Genomic DNA, 17,608 nt, shown 5'->3' on the forward strand with positions numbered 1-17,608 from the left:
CATCTGTGATGTCCATGTGTAGAGTCTTCTCTTGTGCTGATGGAAGAGGGTGTTTGCTATGACCAGTGTGTTCTCTTGGCAAAACTGTTAGCCTTTGCCCTACTTCATTCTGTACTCCAAGGTCAAATTTGCCTGTTACTCCATGTATTTCTTGACTTCATACTTTTGCATTCCAGTCCCCTGTGATGAAAAGGACATCTATTTTGGTGTTAGTCCTAGAAGATCTTGTAGGTCTTCATAGACCCGTTCAACTTCAGCTTTTTCAGCATTACTGGTTGGGGCATAGGCTTGGATTACTGTGATATTAAATGGTTTGCCTCAGAAACAGAGATCATTCTATTGTTTTTGAAATTGGATCCAAGTATTGCATTTTGGACTCTTGTTGACTATGACGGCTACTCCATTTCTTCTAAGGGATTCTTGCCCACAGTAGTAGATATAATGGTCATCTGAGTTAAAGTCACCCATTCCAGTCCATTTTAGTTCGCTTTATTTTTAGGGGGGCTCCAAAATTACTACAGATGGTGACTGAAGCCCTGAAATTAAAAGATGATTGCTCCTTGCAATAAAAGTTATGACCAACCTAGACAGCAGTTAATAAGCAGAGATATTACTTTGCAAAGAAAGGTCCAAGTCAGAGCTTTGGTTTTTCTGTCAGTCATGTATGGAAATGAGAGTTGGACTGTAAAGAAAGCTGAGCTCCAAAGAATTGATGCTTTTGAACTGTGGTGTTGGAGAAGATTCTTGAGACTGCCTTGGACTGCAAGGAGATCCAACCAGTCTATCCTAAAGGAAATCAGTCCTGAATATTCATTGGAAGGACTGATGCTGGAGCTGAAACTCCAATACTTTGGCCACCCGACGCGAAGAAGTGACTCATTTGAAAAGGCCCTGATGCTGGGAAAGACTGAAGGCGGGAGGAGAAGGGGAGACAGAGGATGAGATGGTTGGATGACATCACCAACTCAATGGACATGAGTTTGAGTAAGCTCTGGGAATTGGTGATGGACAGGGAGGCCTGATATGCTGCAGTCCATGGGGTTGCAAAGAGTCGGACATAACTGAGCAACTGAACTCAACATGGTCAAAAGTTCATTTTCTGTGTTTTGTTGTTACTGTTTATAGTGTGTACCACCTCTGATAGCTCTGCCCTGTATCTTACATGGCACCTACAACATGCATGATCTGTTCAACCTCTTTAAATAGTTAGTATGCTCTGGAGGTTGATTTCTTTTGTTTGCCTTTTTTTTTTTTTTTTTGGCAGTCTACTACCCATAAACCCTTCACCTGTGCTACACATGGAACATCTGCTGATTGCTAAAGTTAGAAAAATTGGTGACAGCAGTTAACAAGTTTACATGCCACACCTTCACTCACAGAAAAGGGGCACACTGCATCTCCAGGCCATCCCAGGCTGGTGCAGTACCTTGTAAAAGACTGTTTGCCAAGTCATGCCAGCTGGGTAGATAATGTGAGTCATCATGTTCTCACAATCTCACAGAGACTCTCATCATGAGTCTCACAGTTCCTATTCCAGTCTGATCTTGATGTTACGGTTGGTTAAGTATTATTGATGAACCAATCATGTTTCTAAAATAAACCAATAGCATTCTTTCTCCAAAAAAAAAAAAAAAAGCAATCTCTACCACAGATGACAGTGATGTTATAAAGGCCGAAATCCTTTTCTCTTTTCCAAGTTCAGGTCACTGTATTGTGCATCTACATTAGGCGTTTAGTGTATTTTGAGGCGGATATCAGTTACTAAAAATACTTTGTTATAAAAGATAAACGTTCACGGTGGCATCATTACACTATATATTTGCCACTAAGTTGAATAAGATAGTTTAATTATTTTGTGCAATTAAGGAATTTGTTTTTATGGGCTTTGTTTTGTTTTGTTTGCTTCTAAACAGTCAAGAGCTTAATTTTAAAAAACCATCTTACTCTGTTCTAACCTAAAGTTGCCAGCTGACATTGCTAAACACTGCGTCAACTGTTAACATGGCATCATTTTAATATTTGACATAATCCTTTGTGTCAGCTGAAATTTAAAAGGGATCACATTTATTTTAATATCATTATAAAATTATTGTAGCTCACCCAAGCAGATCACTCTAGTTTTACTAAAGTCAGGCTTTTCTGTCCATCAGTTACCTTTTTGCACATCTTTATCTATCTAATAGAAAAATACAAGTCTTTGATAATAATTACTATTTTTACTTAGATATTCAATTAATGTACAAACCATTTGAACACCCTTTGCTCCCTGTAAAAAAGTAGGTATCAATACTTCCTTCAGCAAACACTAGAAGACTATATGAATAGGTATTTATCTTTTCTTTTATTAAATCATTCACATTTGTGTTATAAGGATAGCCATTTTTAATCCAAAATCCTGGATATTTAGAAGAGATTTTGTTGCTAAGGAAGTAGACCTTAATATACATTAGTTTTGTTTCTTTGAGAGTTTGCTCAGCAGATTATGATTTTTGAAATCTTTGTCATCTCTGGAAGAAAGCCACAAGAATAACTTGAGATGTAGTATCCCTAAAAGGAAGTAGCCTTATTCAGTCTTACTGTGACTGACAGGTTGGTTATAGAATGTGCCATTTCATTTTATCTTCAATCTACAAATTTTAAAATGAAATTTTCTTTTAAAATTCATAATTATAACAATTGGAGATTCATTCACACAATCATTGCTCTTATTTCTTGGTTTCTAAAAGTGAAAGTATTTTGTTGTTATCAGGTGTATGGATTTATAAGAGTAAGTGAAAGTCACTCAGTCATGTCTGACTCTTTCCGACCCCAAGAATTTTCCAGGCCAGAATACTGGTGTGGGTAGCTGTTCTCTTCTTCAGGGGCTCTTCCTAACCCAGGGATCAAACCCAGGTCTCCCTCCTTGAAGGTAGATTCTTTACCAGCTGAACCTCAAGGGAAGCCCCATGGATTTATAAGAGAATGTACCCCAAAATGTGAGGGAAAAAATGACAATTATATATCGAGTGATTTTTGACCAAATAGTTTTTCAGTTTAGAAATATAGATAAATAGAAGTACTACTTAAATTGATTAGTACAAGAGATGCCTTTTCTTTGCTTTAATATGTATTAGGAGGTTTGTTAACTATGCTGCTAGGAAATTCTTTCTGAAATCGGTCTTAAATTTCATCTATGTTTTACCCAGTTTTAAGCCTTGCTTCAAATAGAAATAGAAAGTAATGTTTATTTTTTTTTTTAATCACTGTGTAATATTGTTTTCGGAGAAGGCACTGGCAACCCACTCCAGTACTCTTGCCTGGAAAATCCCAGGGACGGAGGAGCCTGGTAGGCTGCAGTCCATGGGGTTGCTAAGAGTCGGACACGACTGAGCGATTTCACTTTCACTTTTCGCTTTCATGCATTGGAGAAGGAAATGGCAACCCACTCCAGTGTTCTTGCCTGGAGAATCCCAGGGACGAAGGAGCCTGATGGGCTGCTGTCTATGGGGTCGCACAGAGTCGGACACGACTGAAGCGACTTAGCAGCAGCAGCAGCAGCAATATTGTTTTATGGTTGCTTATGAAAAGCTGGGATACTGCTTGAATAAGGCTTCATTCCTATCTACTTTTAGACTGTTCATCAGCTAACCATGTCCTTGGATTTTGCTAATTAAATATATTTCCTTACTTGACCTTTCAGTAAAGTTTGACAAAGTTGACCACTGCCTCCTTATTTCATATATTGATTCTTCTTATGGTTGACCATGATCTTCTGGTTTTCTTCCTAGCTTAGTAGTATATCCTTCTCATTATCCTTTACTGATTCATCTTCAGTTTGAAATCTATACGTTGGAGTGTCTCCCAGGGCTTGGCCCTTCTTTTTAACCTACACACTCTGTATGTGATTTCATTCAGCCTCATGGTGTTTTTAAATACCATTTTCAGGGAGCTGATGGCTTCCAAGTATTTGTCTTTTGTCATGATGCCCTTGAAAAACCAGATTTTTGAATCTAACTGCCAACTGGGCATTTCTACTTAGTTGTCCTATAGATATCTACAAATTGAAGAACACAAATGGGTAACTTTCTTGTCTAGCCAAATTTGCACCTCTCCCAGCTTTCCCTAACAAAGTAAATAGCACTATTTACTTGTTTGCTAAAACTAAAACCCTCTGAGCTACTCTCAATTGCTGTTTCCCTCAGTTTGAATGCTGATCATCGTAACTATTCTCTTGGCAAAGCATATGGGACAGTTCTTGTCATACAGGGTTAGAAGAAGCCTTTTCCCACCATGCAAACCAATGTGGATAACTCGGTCATTTTCCATTCTATCATATCAGTTTAATTCTCTGATTACATCTTACCTCTATCAGTCATTTTTATTTTTTGTTAACTTGTTTATTTTTCTATTTCCTGTGTTATTTGTGGAGGTTTTGTTGTTGTTTCTTTCTCAGAACTCTGTGAGATATTTTGTAAAGTGGTTGTTGAATTAATGACTGTTAGCTGGTTTGTTCATTCATTCATAGTCATAAACACATCCTGAGGACCATTCATGTTCTAGGCATTATGTTAAGGACATAGCATGAACTAAAATGCAATTCTTGCCCTCAAGGGTTTCGCAGTTTAGGGGTGGAGAGAGCTACACAAATAAACAATTACAGTACACTGTGATGAATGCAACAGTGGAAGCCTGTCCAAAGTACAGAGGCAGCTTAGAATAAGATGTGGTTAACTCTATGAGAGGGTATGGAGTTGGAGGGATCCCAGTGAAGGGAGAAGGATTTACTCCTTAAAGCTCAAGGATTTACTTGTTTTAAAACATGGACTTTTCAAGTAAACAATGGGAAAAGAATAGGGATTTCCAGACTGAGATGCTCGCATATGTCAAGGCACAGTGGTATGCAGTAACTGGGAAATATGTCTCAGCATATGTTCTTGCTCAAACATGGAATGTATGTGGATAACAAAGAGAGTCTAACTGGAAAAGCAGCCAGAGGCAGAAAGGGCCGGACTTTTCCTACTAGGAAGCTTAGTCTTCATCCTGTGGGTCAGCTGACGAATTTTGACATTTTTTAAAGTAGGTAATAAATATGTTTACATTTTAATTTTAAAAAGATATGTTCTTCATAGCAATGGTGTGGGGGAAGAATTCAGAGGCAAGTAAACCAGTCTAGAGGGCAGAGGTGAGACAAGACAAGAGATAAGGCCTGAATGATGCAAATATGTTGGGGATGAAGCAAAAAATACAGAAATAGAGAAGTCTCAGGTGAATGAAAAGTGCTTCGGAGTGGAACTGAAGGGGAGAAGGTGAAGACAGGGTTTCTATCTCCGTATACTGGGCCTCTCCAGCAACACTAACCAAAAAGAGGGTACGGAAAGGAGCACAGATTAATATGGGAATACTTTTTATTTTATAACTACAATATATATTGAGTGACCAAATATGTTAGAGAGACAGAGACAGGGAGAGTGCGTCACTGTGCTTGGAACTCTTTCTTAAATGAATTTAGATTTCTCAAGCTGAAGAATTTACAGAAAACCCTCTGCTCTGTAAAAATAATCAGAATTTGTTTTGAAACCCCGAAGTCTAGTCCTAATTTTGCCAGTAGCTAACTCTGTGATTGTAGCATTTCTCCATGCTTTTTTGTGTTGCAATAAGCATTGAAACCTAGAACTCCTGACTTCTGATACACCTTCCTGACCTACCACTCAATGTAACCATTCACATTATCCCCAATCTTGACTCGCCTGTGGTCTTGAAAACCCATATAACTTTGGGCAGTTGGAGGAGCCAGCTCCTCCTTCGCTGACTTGTCTTTTTAGTGCATAACTCTGTTGGGCATAGGGTTATGCTGAGGAACGAGGAAGAGAGAAAATCAGTGCTCTCTCTCTGTGGTCCTCAAGGGATTCAGAGTGAGTTAATGTAGCCCTTGGTGACTTGGGATTTGCTTGAGAGAAACTCTGCCCTTTATTCCTTCCTGTTCACATTCTTTCTACTACACTCAAGTTTCAAAACCAGACCCAGATGTAGTGATGTGTGACTATAAGGGAAGAGGGTCAACTTCAGTTCTGACATATATTTGCACATCCTGGGGTTTTAAACAAATAAAATGAGTGTTCATTGCTGATTCATGTTTTGCTTTTGGTCCGTAGATCCTTTTCTGCTGCAGTCACATGGCATGCACCATGGTGGCTCTCATCGTATAATGCATTCTGGGTTCTCCTAAATCCTAAAGCACTTTGTAAAAATAAAACCATAGGTCTCATTTTTCTGATGAAGAGAGCAAGGCATAGAGAGGTTTTACAAAGTGATACAACAAATAAAGGGGGAAAAAGAATCCAGGATCATTTTTTTTTCACTCTCCATTAAATGATACTCTCTCATGCTTTTCTGTTGTCAAAAGCCCTCTCTACATTCTGTATTGTTAGGTCATCATTTCCTATAGTTTGCACAATACGGTGTATTATGGATTGCTCACAAAGCAGCAGATATGAATTCTTTATAATGGATTTATTCTTTTCAATTTTTTGTCATCTTTGGGCTTAATAGAAATAGTTCAGCATGTTATATTGTGTGATCTGTTCCTAAATAGATAAAAGATTTCTGTGTTTTGAAGGAAACACTTATATTGGTTAATTTGCTGCATTGCCTGCAGGAATGTTAGTCTGTGGGAGGAAAACAACTGCTTCCTGACAAGATTTTCTTTAACTCTGCTAGAAACTCTTATTTTCACAGTAAAATAAAGAGAAGTAATCCATAAACAATTAAAGAACGATATCTTCAGGAATGTTTACCATCCCTCAGCTGGAACATCTAAGAATGTGAACCACAAAGATGTCTTTTCTGACAGGAGGAAAGGCTGTTTCTTAATTCCCTTCCCAGCTTGTAAACCAGAACACCATGGATGGAGGGAGCACGCAAATGTGAGCATGGACATTTTCTCCCTAGATAGAAAGTTCCCTGCCTGCTCTTTGGAGAGCAACTAGTCTAACTATAATAGAAAGAGAGTGTGTTTTCCTTAAAGAAATTAAACACCACTGTCCACAATGTGCAAAAGACTGTGAAATTGAAAGTGTGTCCCTGGAGTGGATAAAAAAAATAATAACAATAATAAATGGCAACTCAAAACAGACCACTGGCAAATAATCCATTATCTTCTGAGTTACTATATAAAACTACTGTTCATTTTGCCAGCCCGATGGGGAAACAGCTCCTACATAAGAGGCAGTCAGTTTAGAAGTGGGAGTTGTTTTCCGTTTCACTTCCAAGGTATCTTCGTGTAAATATCCACTGTCTGGCATACTGATACAATGCAATGTTAAAAGCTCATGTGATTGGTTTGCAGAATTTGAGTTGAATGTGTTTGGCTTGCAGGTAGATTTAGAGCTGGTTTAAGCATAGGAAATAGGAAAAGGAATGATATTTTACTACTGGCTGTTCATATAGATAAAAATGGGTAGAAATTTAGACTGTGTTGGAAGGACACCTATGAAGAATAAATGCTAATGGCTGGCTGGCTGGGGTTTTGTGTAGTGAAATTTTAAGTGAACCATAAAATGTAGGGGTTTAATAAAGAATACACATTTCTGATAACTTTCCAGAAATGTGGGCCCATGAAAATATACAAAATTATCCTGCGTCTCTCTAACAGAAGAGTATCATAGATGAAGCAGTTTTGAAAACCCATTGAAGGAAAGACTGTAAAGGAAGGAAATACTGTAACAGAGATCTTCAATTCTCATTGTCTTTGCTACTTTTTTTAAATGGGGAGGAAAACTTGCTCAAAATCTGACCAGAGTTTAAGTCCCCTTAATGCAAATCACAAGGGTTCTATTCCTTTAATTAACAAGACCCACTTCCCCCAATCCCAGGTAGTCAGTCCTAGTTACAGCCAACCTGTCCCCTACCACACAGAGACCCACATGCATATGCATGTAATTACAGATGAGGACATAAATGCTAACTGCCCATAGACAGACCGGACACGACTGAGTGACTTCACTTTCACTTTTCACTTTCATGCGTTGGAGAAGGAAATGGCAACCCACTCCAGTGTTCTTGCCTGGAGAATCCCAGGGACGGGGGAGCCTGGTGGGCTGCCGTCTACGGGGTCGCACAGAGTCGGACATGACTGAAGCGACTTAGCAGCAGCAGCAGCAGACAACTAACAAATGGTAGTACTGGGGTTTATCAAGTCATGTTTAGTCATTAGACTGTCTTTGCTTTGACTCCTGAGTCACTTGTCTATAGGCCAAAAAGTTTTTGTTAACCGACATTTGAAATTCAGAATAGTTCATCAATAGCTTGTTAGCTTATTCTATGATAACATACTCAGTCTTCATCTGTTCTCCAGCCATTTTAAAAAGATTTTTTTTTTCTTATTATATACTCATGATTTGACTTCCCTGATGGCTCAGACGATAAAGTGTCTGCCTACAGTGCGGGAGACCCGGGTTTGATCCCTGGGTCGGGAACATCCTCTGGAGAAGGCACTGGCAACCCACTGCAGTACTCTTGCCTGGAAAATCCCATGGAATGAGGAGCCTGGTAGGCTACAGTCCATGGGGTCGCAAAGAGTCGGACACGACTGAGCGACTTCACTTCACTTCTTCACTCATGGTTTAAAAAGAAGAGAAATAAGAAATTCAAACAACACAAAGGTGTATACAGTAAAAGTAAATCTAATCCTTCCCTGCCCTGGGGTATCCCACCTCAAGGGGTACACACTTTCCCAGTACTGTCCTAGGTCAAAGATTCCTTGTATATGCAAATGGTCATGTATATATCATCCTCCACTTTTCCAGCTTACATAGATGGTAACAGACTATACAACAGAGTTCTGCTTGTTGCGCTTTTCCACTCCAGCTATTAGCAAAATCTCAGTCAGGTCCAACTTGTCCATCAAAGGTGAAATTACTTGCTGTGTTGTAATATAAGAGGCTGGATGAGATCAAGTCTTTGACTTAGCTCTTTCCCAATTTGTAAAGGATACAATAGTCTCTCTTTGCCTCTTTCAGGCATTATTAATTGATATCTTGTCAGCACTTCCATAAATATTTCTATGTGGTAGTGATTTTTCTCATTGAAATGTATGCTGTGACAATTCGGTATATTTCTCCACCTATTAGATACCATCAGTGAGAAGGGAATGAAGCAACTCTTCCTAGGTGCATCGGTTCTTTCATGCCTAAATTGCATTATGCTGCTATGAAAGTTTGGAATAATATAGCACTACACAACCACTTAGGCTACCCAGAGGCCTTGAGAAAACCGATATATCTCCCGAGAGAGTTGACTCTTTTTATACAATAAGATCAAAGGCATGACAAGTTATTTTCCCCTTAATCCTTTTTTTTTCCTCAAATGTGTTACAATATTCAGCCTCCTTTATTTTGTAATTTTCTTGCTCATTAATACATCAGCAATTGCATTTATGAGTTGAAGCTTATTTTTCATCTTGGTGTTTGAATAACATGACTGAAATTGAGTTTTATTACTGTGAGCAGTTGTTAGACATACCAGGCATACCAGGTGTTTCAGTGACAATCTCTGCTAATTTAGCAGAAGGAAAAAAAGTTTCATGTGAGTTTTCACCTAACAAATAATAACCATCTAATTCCCATTGTAAGAAATGCTTATACAAGAGCCTGTTCTTTTCACTTTCCTAGAAGCCCATTTGTTTCTCTCCCTTCATAAAGTGACCAAAATATTTCAGGCCACCTGAGATGCTGTTTCAGAGTTAATTCAAGAAATGGGTTTTCATTAGCTTAGATTTAGAATTTCATTTTATACCTGGGGATAGCCTAGGTTTATTCCCATGCTTCATGAGGGCTTTATCCAGAAGAGTTTCTGGATCACATCTTCCAATTCAGAAAAGTATCTAATTCGATTTTGCATGGGGAAATGCATTTAAAGATTGTTTTGGGTAGTTTTTTTTTACAACTTAATTTTTTTTTTTTCTTTTTTGCCTCACTGCATTGCCGTGTTGGATCTTTGTTCCCTGACCAGGGATTGAACTCATGTCCCCTTCATTGGAAGCTTGGAGTCTTAACCACTGGACCACTAAGGAAGTCCTGCTTTGGGTATATCTGAGAACAGGATTTCCTAGTAATTTAGGTGGGCTATGGGGTTTAATAACCCTAGTTCCTCTCAAATTATTGAACCAATGGTAGCTATGACAATAGAGCAGTGTACATTCCAAAGTTCTTCTGGAGTCATTTCCTCAAAATATTTCTTTTCCTTTGTTCTGTTTTGATTTTCATCTTGCTTCTCATTTTGTTTCCAAAAAGCAATTTGGGTCTTTGAACAAATCTGTTGAACTTATCATTCCTTCTTTAGATTTTTTGTTTTTGCATAATTACCATAGAATTTCTAATTATTTTTTAGTGGACAGAGAATACATTTATGGTCTGCTTTAAGGATTGGGCACAGGGAAAGATTCATGTGTGCGTGTAGATGATATGGTTGTCTTGACTCTTTTCTGGCTATGAAACCGTATATTGGGTATAAGGAGCAGATAGTATAAAGAGTTTCTTGATTATTGGATGAATGTTCAGAAACACTCAGCGTAATGTAATTTAGGCATGAAAGAATTGATTCACCTAGTAAGAGCTGCTTCACTGTTCTCACTGATGGCATGCAAGGACAAGTAAGAGAAGCTGGGCATGCTTCCCAAGAAGGGCTGCTTATGTGTACCCACTCCTCAGTGTTCCCATGGCAGACCCTTGGACTGCCACAGCCAGGGTCCTAGCCCTCAGTCCCTTATACACAGATGAACATCCCACAGATGCCCCTGCAAGATGCCTCAGGAGTTCCTGTACTTTTCAAGGAACCAGTTACCCACCACACGCAATGGGCTCTCTAAAACTAGCCAATGGTATCTATTCCTCCAAGGACAAATTACCCCAAGAATGAAAATATCAGGATTTTTAAAAAATTAAAACAACAAAAAAGGTCTGATGCTGACTGTTTTCTAGTCCCCTTTACCCCCTTTCCCTTTAGTAGCTCCTCCTGCTCTCAGGGACTGCCCGGAATAGGCTAATGATGTGGTTATTCCTAGCTTTTAAGTTTATACTAAATCTGGTAAAGTAACCTGTAACTACAGTTTTCACTTCATTCTTAAGCTTCCAAACACAAAATTACCATATATATATATAAAAGTTCCAGAATCTCAAAATCAAGTACATTGTACACTGTAACTTCTATTACATATTTCCGAAATCTTTTCATCAAAGCATGACTAAGTCTATTTTTTACACTATTTGGCATGACATACTAAAAATGTGCAATAACAGGTTCTACCTCTCTTACCATCAAGGTTTGGCCAAGTGAAAGAACTTATTCCTGGTTACATACAGGCTTCCCTTTATTACATTAGCCTTCTCTTTTGCATTAGGTGTTTACTGTAGAATTCCTCCTGAATTTTCAGCTTCATTCAAACAACTTTGAGTGAACCCCATCTTAACACACATGCATCCACCCACACACAGACACAGACACACACAACACACACACACACACACGTGCGCACGCTCAGACATACACTCATCTGTCTGATATCCTGATCTTTGACAAATGTCAAATTTTGCAAGGCTCTGCCTCTTCTGGCACATTTTATGCCAAAATGTTCCATTAGAATTTATCAGTGTTTATGTTTCTAGATTAGTCCTTTTCCATTACAGAATCTATTTTATCATCCCTGCTAAATAAATTTGTTGAGAGTGAGGAGGCTTCCTAAAACAGAGTTCTATGGTGGCTTCAAATTGAGCTGAATAAAAACCAGTGGGGATTAGGTAAGGGCGGACCTGACATCAAAACAGCATTAGATTTAATATCCTTATTGGAAATATGATTTCTGTTTTAAACTTTTCCTCCCTTCATCATCATAAGGAATAATTTATGTCTTGGCACTATCTGTGATTTATTTTTCTCCTAGAATGGAGTCTGTCTGTAGAGCTGGATTCTTTGGATGAACAAAAGAAAAGTACAGGTTTCTTATTGTTTGCTTTCAATCAATTTGACTTTTAGAGATGGCCTTCTTTCTGTTTTCCATTTTCAGTGTATACCTGCTTACCCATATATCTTCAGATCAATAAAAGAGTGGATATTTAAAAGTGTCTGTAGTGGCCAACAGTTGGAATCATGCCAGGCAACTTTACAATTTAAATTCTTCCTGGGCTCTAAAGGTAGATGAGGCCAACTTTCCTTTTGACTCAGCAGGCAAGTTTTAGTATGATAAGAGTATTGCTATTTTAAAAAGCAGCTCTTGAACAATCTAACTCCAGAAAGCATCCCCATCCTGTGAAATAGTACAGAAGTGCCTGCTTCCTTATTGATGAAACAGTGGAAAATAATGCCTGTTAGAGGCAATTTTAATCATTTAATAGCTTGGCTTCTGACTCTTCTAACCCAGACTCTCATGCCACATCCAGTGTCCCAGTTTTTCTGATTTGGTAGGTGGAGACAATCTAACCTTCTCAAGTTTAGCACACTGCAGAAATGTGGCTTGATGCACCCCTCTAGGAGTGGGGCCTGACTTGGTTGGCTATACCTAGGGGCTGGATTAGTTCTAAGCATAAGTTTAGCTTTCAAGTTTTATGCTTTTATGAGATAACGTCCTATTTTTCTTACTGTTTCATTATAACCTTATACATTTCACTTCGAATCAAGTTCTGTTTTAGGGTGATGTGTCACTGCTTGTCTTAAAGCTTCTGGATGTTTAGAACCCTTGATACCCAATAAAGAGTATAAAGTGATCAATCATTCATCAACATCAAGAAAAAAACTTATTCAGCTCCCAAATTATCTCTGGGTATCTCTAAGGAAGAGTCAGCAACCAGTGGGTAATATTCATTCATTAATAATCTTACAGGTTTATTTATTTTGTACATGAATAATCTTGGGGAGATGTATTTTGTTGCTCACACTAGTTATATATCTGATTGCAAAAGAAAAGCTACTTATTCCAAATCTGAGTCTTTTGATTTTAAAGTATTCTTAACATAACTTGACATTGTTGAAAGCATTTTTATAAAAAGCTACTGAAGAAGCAACGAAAGCTTACCTAGCTGAAGTCCTTATTCTGTAAGTACCTCACCCAGGTCTTCCACACTGCAGGCAGATTCTTTACTGTCCAAGCCACCAGGGAATGCCTCTAGAATCTTAGTAGGACCCCCATATGTCTCTGCTGCCTGGAGTGTTTGGAAAAGGAGTTATCTTTGCAAATGTAGATCTCAGAGTGTGTGTGTATGTGTGTGTGTGTGTGTGTGTGTGTGTGTGTGTGTGCAAGCAAACATGTACATTGTTTTAACACAGGGTATGTTTTAGCATAGCGTCGCATAACAGAGATGACAAACACATCAGAAGCCACTGGTCTGGCTTCTCATCCTAGGCTGGAATGCCCTCTTCAGTTTATCAGTCTCCTGCTAGAACGCTTCTCCTTTGTGAATTAATAAAATACCCCCTTCTTTCTTTTTTCTTCCCATTGATTAACTGTGAGGGCCTGTGAAAAATAACTAGACCTAGAGACTAACACATAATGTAGATTTGTTCTTCAGCCTTTCCCATTCCCCTTCCTCTTTACAGGGCAATTCTAATCCATTTGATGCTGATACACTTGATGCTTAAAAGTTAAATACAACAATGAGTTATATCCTAATTCTTATTAGTAAGCTTGAAAGTGGGTCAAAGTCCCAACCACCCAAAAGAAATAATTACTTAGCACTCAGTATTAGCTCTCTTGAGGATGTGAATACCTAATTAGTATGTCACCATCTTCATTAATAACCTATCTTTTCTTAACCTGATTGGTGCTAAGTACTGTGCCAAAATTAAAATCAAGTAACATGAGGTTTTTGTCTATAAACAGTTACAATTTAATAGGTACTTTTCATCATTTCAGGATGCTCTCTCTTCAAATACAGATGAGTATAAAGTGTATTAAATATTACACAACATCCTGTGTGATGTGGGCTTTCCTAATAGCTCAGTTGGTAAAGAATCTGCCTGCAAAGCAGGAGACCCTGGTTCGATTCCTGGGTTGGGAAGATCTGCTGGAGAAGGGATAGGCTACCCATTCCAGTATTCTTGGGAAACAGTAATACAGTCTCTATAATAGTTCTAGAAATCGAATGAAATCAATGATAGGAAATGGAATAAAAGAGTTAATGAAATTTATGGGAAAGCTCCTTTTTTTTCTGCCTTTCTTCCGATCTTCAAGATTATTCATAGGTCAGGACTTTCACCTCTTCAGAATGAGACATATGGATACCAAAGCTTTAAGATTCTTCTTATATTCATATTAGGTCTTGGCTTCAGTTTAGCAAGATATCTCTATAACTTAAGTCCACAGCCACAGATTGTTTGGATAGTATTAACATAGATTGTAACATATCTTTCTGTCTTTCTGTTACTTTTAGAACTAAGGAAAAAGAAAAAGTATCTGTAAAAATCTTTCTAAAATAAATTGTAATAAAAAGTAAAAGCTCCTGAAAATATCTGTTGCACAAAATCTGTTTTGCATTTCGCACTAATTTCCATTTTAGGGATTCATTGGTGAGGGGGAGGAATTGCTGTGAATAGACCGAAACCACATAAATATTTTAAAATTTCATACTTAAATTACTCTCTGACATAAAACATTAGTAATGGTATTTTTAAAAATTAATACTAATGCCTTAAGATAATAAATCCAAAATAAACTGAAACCATAATTTGGTTCTGGAAAAACTGATAATGTTATTGTCATACAGTTTTATCCATAAAAGCAGCAGAGATATATGAAGTTTAAATAAATGATATGAAGCAGCAGAGATATATGAAGTTTAAATAAAGCTAAATTTCAATTTCAATTTTGTGGCCAAAATACTTTTTTTTTTTTTTTACTTTTAATTTTTTTTTTAAGTTTTCCCTATTATCAAAATCTGTTCAGTCTCTGGTAACAACTTAATATATTTTAATAGAAGGAAATAGTGCAAAAGCTCTAGAACAAGACTTAATGTCCAGCAAGGCTGAGAATTGTGCCTATTTTTGTTTACCATTGCAACTCTCAGTGCTGACATAGGGCCTGAGGTATGACAGAAATAATTAATATTTATTGAGTGCTTATTCCACACTAGAAGTTGTCTGTGCGTGTTACATGTATTAGTTTGTTTAATCTTCACATCAGTCTTTTGAAGTAGGTGCTACTTTACAGATGAGAAAACTAGTGGACCAGATTAGTGGACTATGTTGCCAGTAAGTAGTAGAGTTAAAATTCAATCTCTGGAAATCTTGCTCCAGACCTTGTCTCTTAATTACTGTTATACCATACTGAGTGTATTAGACAAACTCCAAGTGTTGAATGAATAAACGAGTGAGAGTGAATAAACACACAAATCTACCCTTTTCTGTTTAGTGGTTGTCACCTCAAGGTTTTCAAAAGAAAGTATGTCAGCACAAGACACGCATGTTTAAAGCAAGGTGGCTGTGTATATGTTTGAGAGGGCATGTAGAAAGATGTGCAGTTTGAGTGAATGTAGGTCTTTATGAGTTCTTCAAGATCATTTGTATGTATATATATATATATATATATTTCCAATATTTATTAAGCTTACAATGAGCTCAATATTGTTTTTCAAGAACTCCTTTCAAATTAATATATATGAGAGACAATAAAAGGAGTAAGTCTTAGCAAAAAGAAAAGAGAAGTGGTCAAATTATTTAGGTCTAAGGTGCAGTTAGTATTTGTTGTGCCATAGTAATTGGTCAGTTCCTATGTGCACTGCTAAGTATGTGTTTTGTTAAAATCATTCATTTCCTACAACATCTAGTTTTCTTGTAGAACAAGAAAGACAATTAGAATTGAGTTTGTCTGGGAACCAGTGAAAATTACTCAGCAAATATAAAAAAAATTTGAGAAATTTTGGATGATAGGGTTATGGAAGTTCAAAGAGTGTTGTGAGGTCTATGAGATGGGTGTGGGAATAATTCATATTTTTCTTCTTAAATAGCCAAACTACATAAACTTCTTTAGCAGAACATCTGCTAACTAATCTAAGCAAGAAATTTAACTGTTTAATGTTTAAATATAAATATATATATTATTGCCTAAATTTGGATGAGTATACTTGCTCAGAGTAATTTCAGAATAGACAATTTACCAGTTTATTTAATGCTTTGGTAAAATATGTTAAAAATGTAGAAAACCCTACCCCTAGTTATTAATTTTCTAGGCTCATTCTTAACATTTCTATTGGTGAAATTGTGTGTGCGAGTCTGTATGTGTTGGTTAATGGATCTTTTCCTGTCACCTTCTTCTCTTTTGTGGAATTCTCTTCTCTGAATTGCCTGACACTAAGTGATATAAATTTCTAAATATAGGCAGAAAAGCTGTTATTTTTTATTTAGCTTTTACTGTGTAATGGAATTTGTGACAAGATTATTTGCTACAATGTTATTTTGTATCTTGATTAGTGTTCTTTGTAAAGGACCCAGAGATATGTGTACAAAAGGTGCTGTATGAGCTGTGAATGGAGGGGCAAATGACCTTCATTCAAATACAGCCAAGTGGTCATTACCAAAGTTTTAAGCAATTTGAACTGCCTAACTGGAAGTATGACAGTAGTAATTGTGGATGTCCTTAATGGATAGCTGTACACACTTTGATCAGTGAATACCCTAACTTCACCCTGAAAGAAGCAACTGCAACTAGGTATAAGTTTTGCTTGAATTAAATCCTTTAAAATTGGCATTTTAGAAACTTCTTGGACAACCTTAACCTGCTGAATGTCTTTACACTAAAAATCACATGGTCTGGTGTTGTATATCGTAAGTATGTTTGCCTATGATGTCATAACTTGCTATCAAAACTCTTTTATCTCCTAAATAGAATAAATTGAGCTTAGTGGTGCTGCCAGTATTGTAGCTGTTTGAGTCACACAGTGGTATCAACAGCAGAGTATCAACAATGTAAACTTTCTCTAGTAAAGGTTAGCTCTCATTTTTGAAAGCATTACATTTCTAAATGCATATAGAACATAAAAGTTGGCAAAACTATTTAAGATCCCTTGCCAGACAACTCCACAACTCTGTCACCCCTCCCTAACCACAGTACATCTCCCAAATCATTGATTTTCAAAAGCATCTGAACAGTAAAACTTTTTGTTTTCAAACCAAGTCAAGCTTAGAACCCCAAACTAGAAAATGGATAAAAGCAGTGAAAGGATAGCTTTAAGTCTTTAGCATTTGCCAGAAAATCCTTAATTGTGGCATCTGTAAAGCATCTTTTGTTGGGTTGGTGCAGACCCCGGTTCCCACTGAGTCCAATTTGAAAATCACCAGGCTGTCCACAAGGCTTAGGGCTCTTTAGAGCAGAAACTATTCCTTTAGTTCCTGTACAAAGTCATAGTGTTGTAAGGAATTCAGCAGCTAACTAAAAGCTTCCTCATCTAGAATTTACTTATCCAGCTACCCCAAACATCAAACTTTATGTTAGAAGGTATATGCACTTTGTTCATAGGAACGTCCTGTAAGCTCTCATCTTCTCTTTTCACAAAGATCACATAAGCTTAGTTGTCCACTTTTTCTGTCTGTAAGAGACAGTCTAACACCTGGAGAGAAACAGAAAATATATAAAAATCAGAAAGTGGAA

The 17,608-nt window shown here is 37.3% G+C and overlaps 1 protein-coding gene and 1 non-coding gene across 3 annotated transcripts in view; both read left to right on the plus strand.

Moving 5' to 3' along the window:
• FIGN (fidgetin, microtubule severing factor) overlaps window positions 1–17,608 on the plus strand; it is a 132,932-nt gene that overhangs the window by 69,462 nt on the left and 45,862 nt on the right. The gene's annotated exons all lie outside the window — the stretch shown is intronic.
• TRNAC-GCA lies at window positions 13,953–14,025 on the plus strand. The gene has a single exon. It is a non-coding gene; the product is annotated as a tRNA-Cys (tRNA).

Source organism: Bos indicus x Bos taurus, chromosome 2 (assembly GCF_003369695.1).
Source record: "Bos indicus x Bos taurus breed Angus x Brahman F1 hybrid chromosome 2, Bos_hybrid_MaternalHap_v2.0, whole genome shotgun sequence".
Taxonomy (NCBI): Eukaryota; Metazoa; Chordata; class Mammalia; order Artiodactyla; family Bovidae; genus Bos; species Bos indicus x Bos taurus.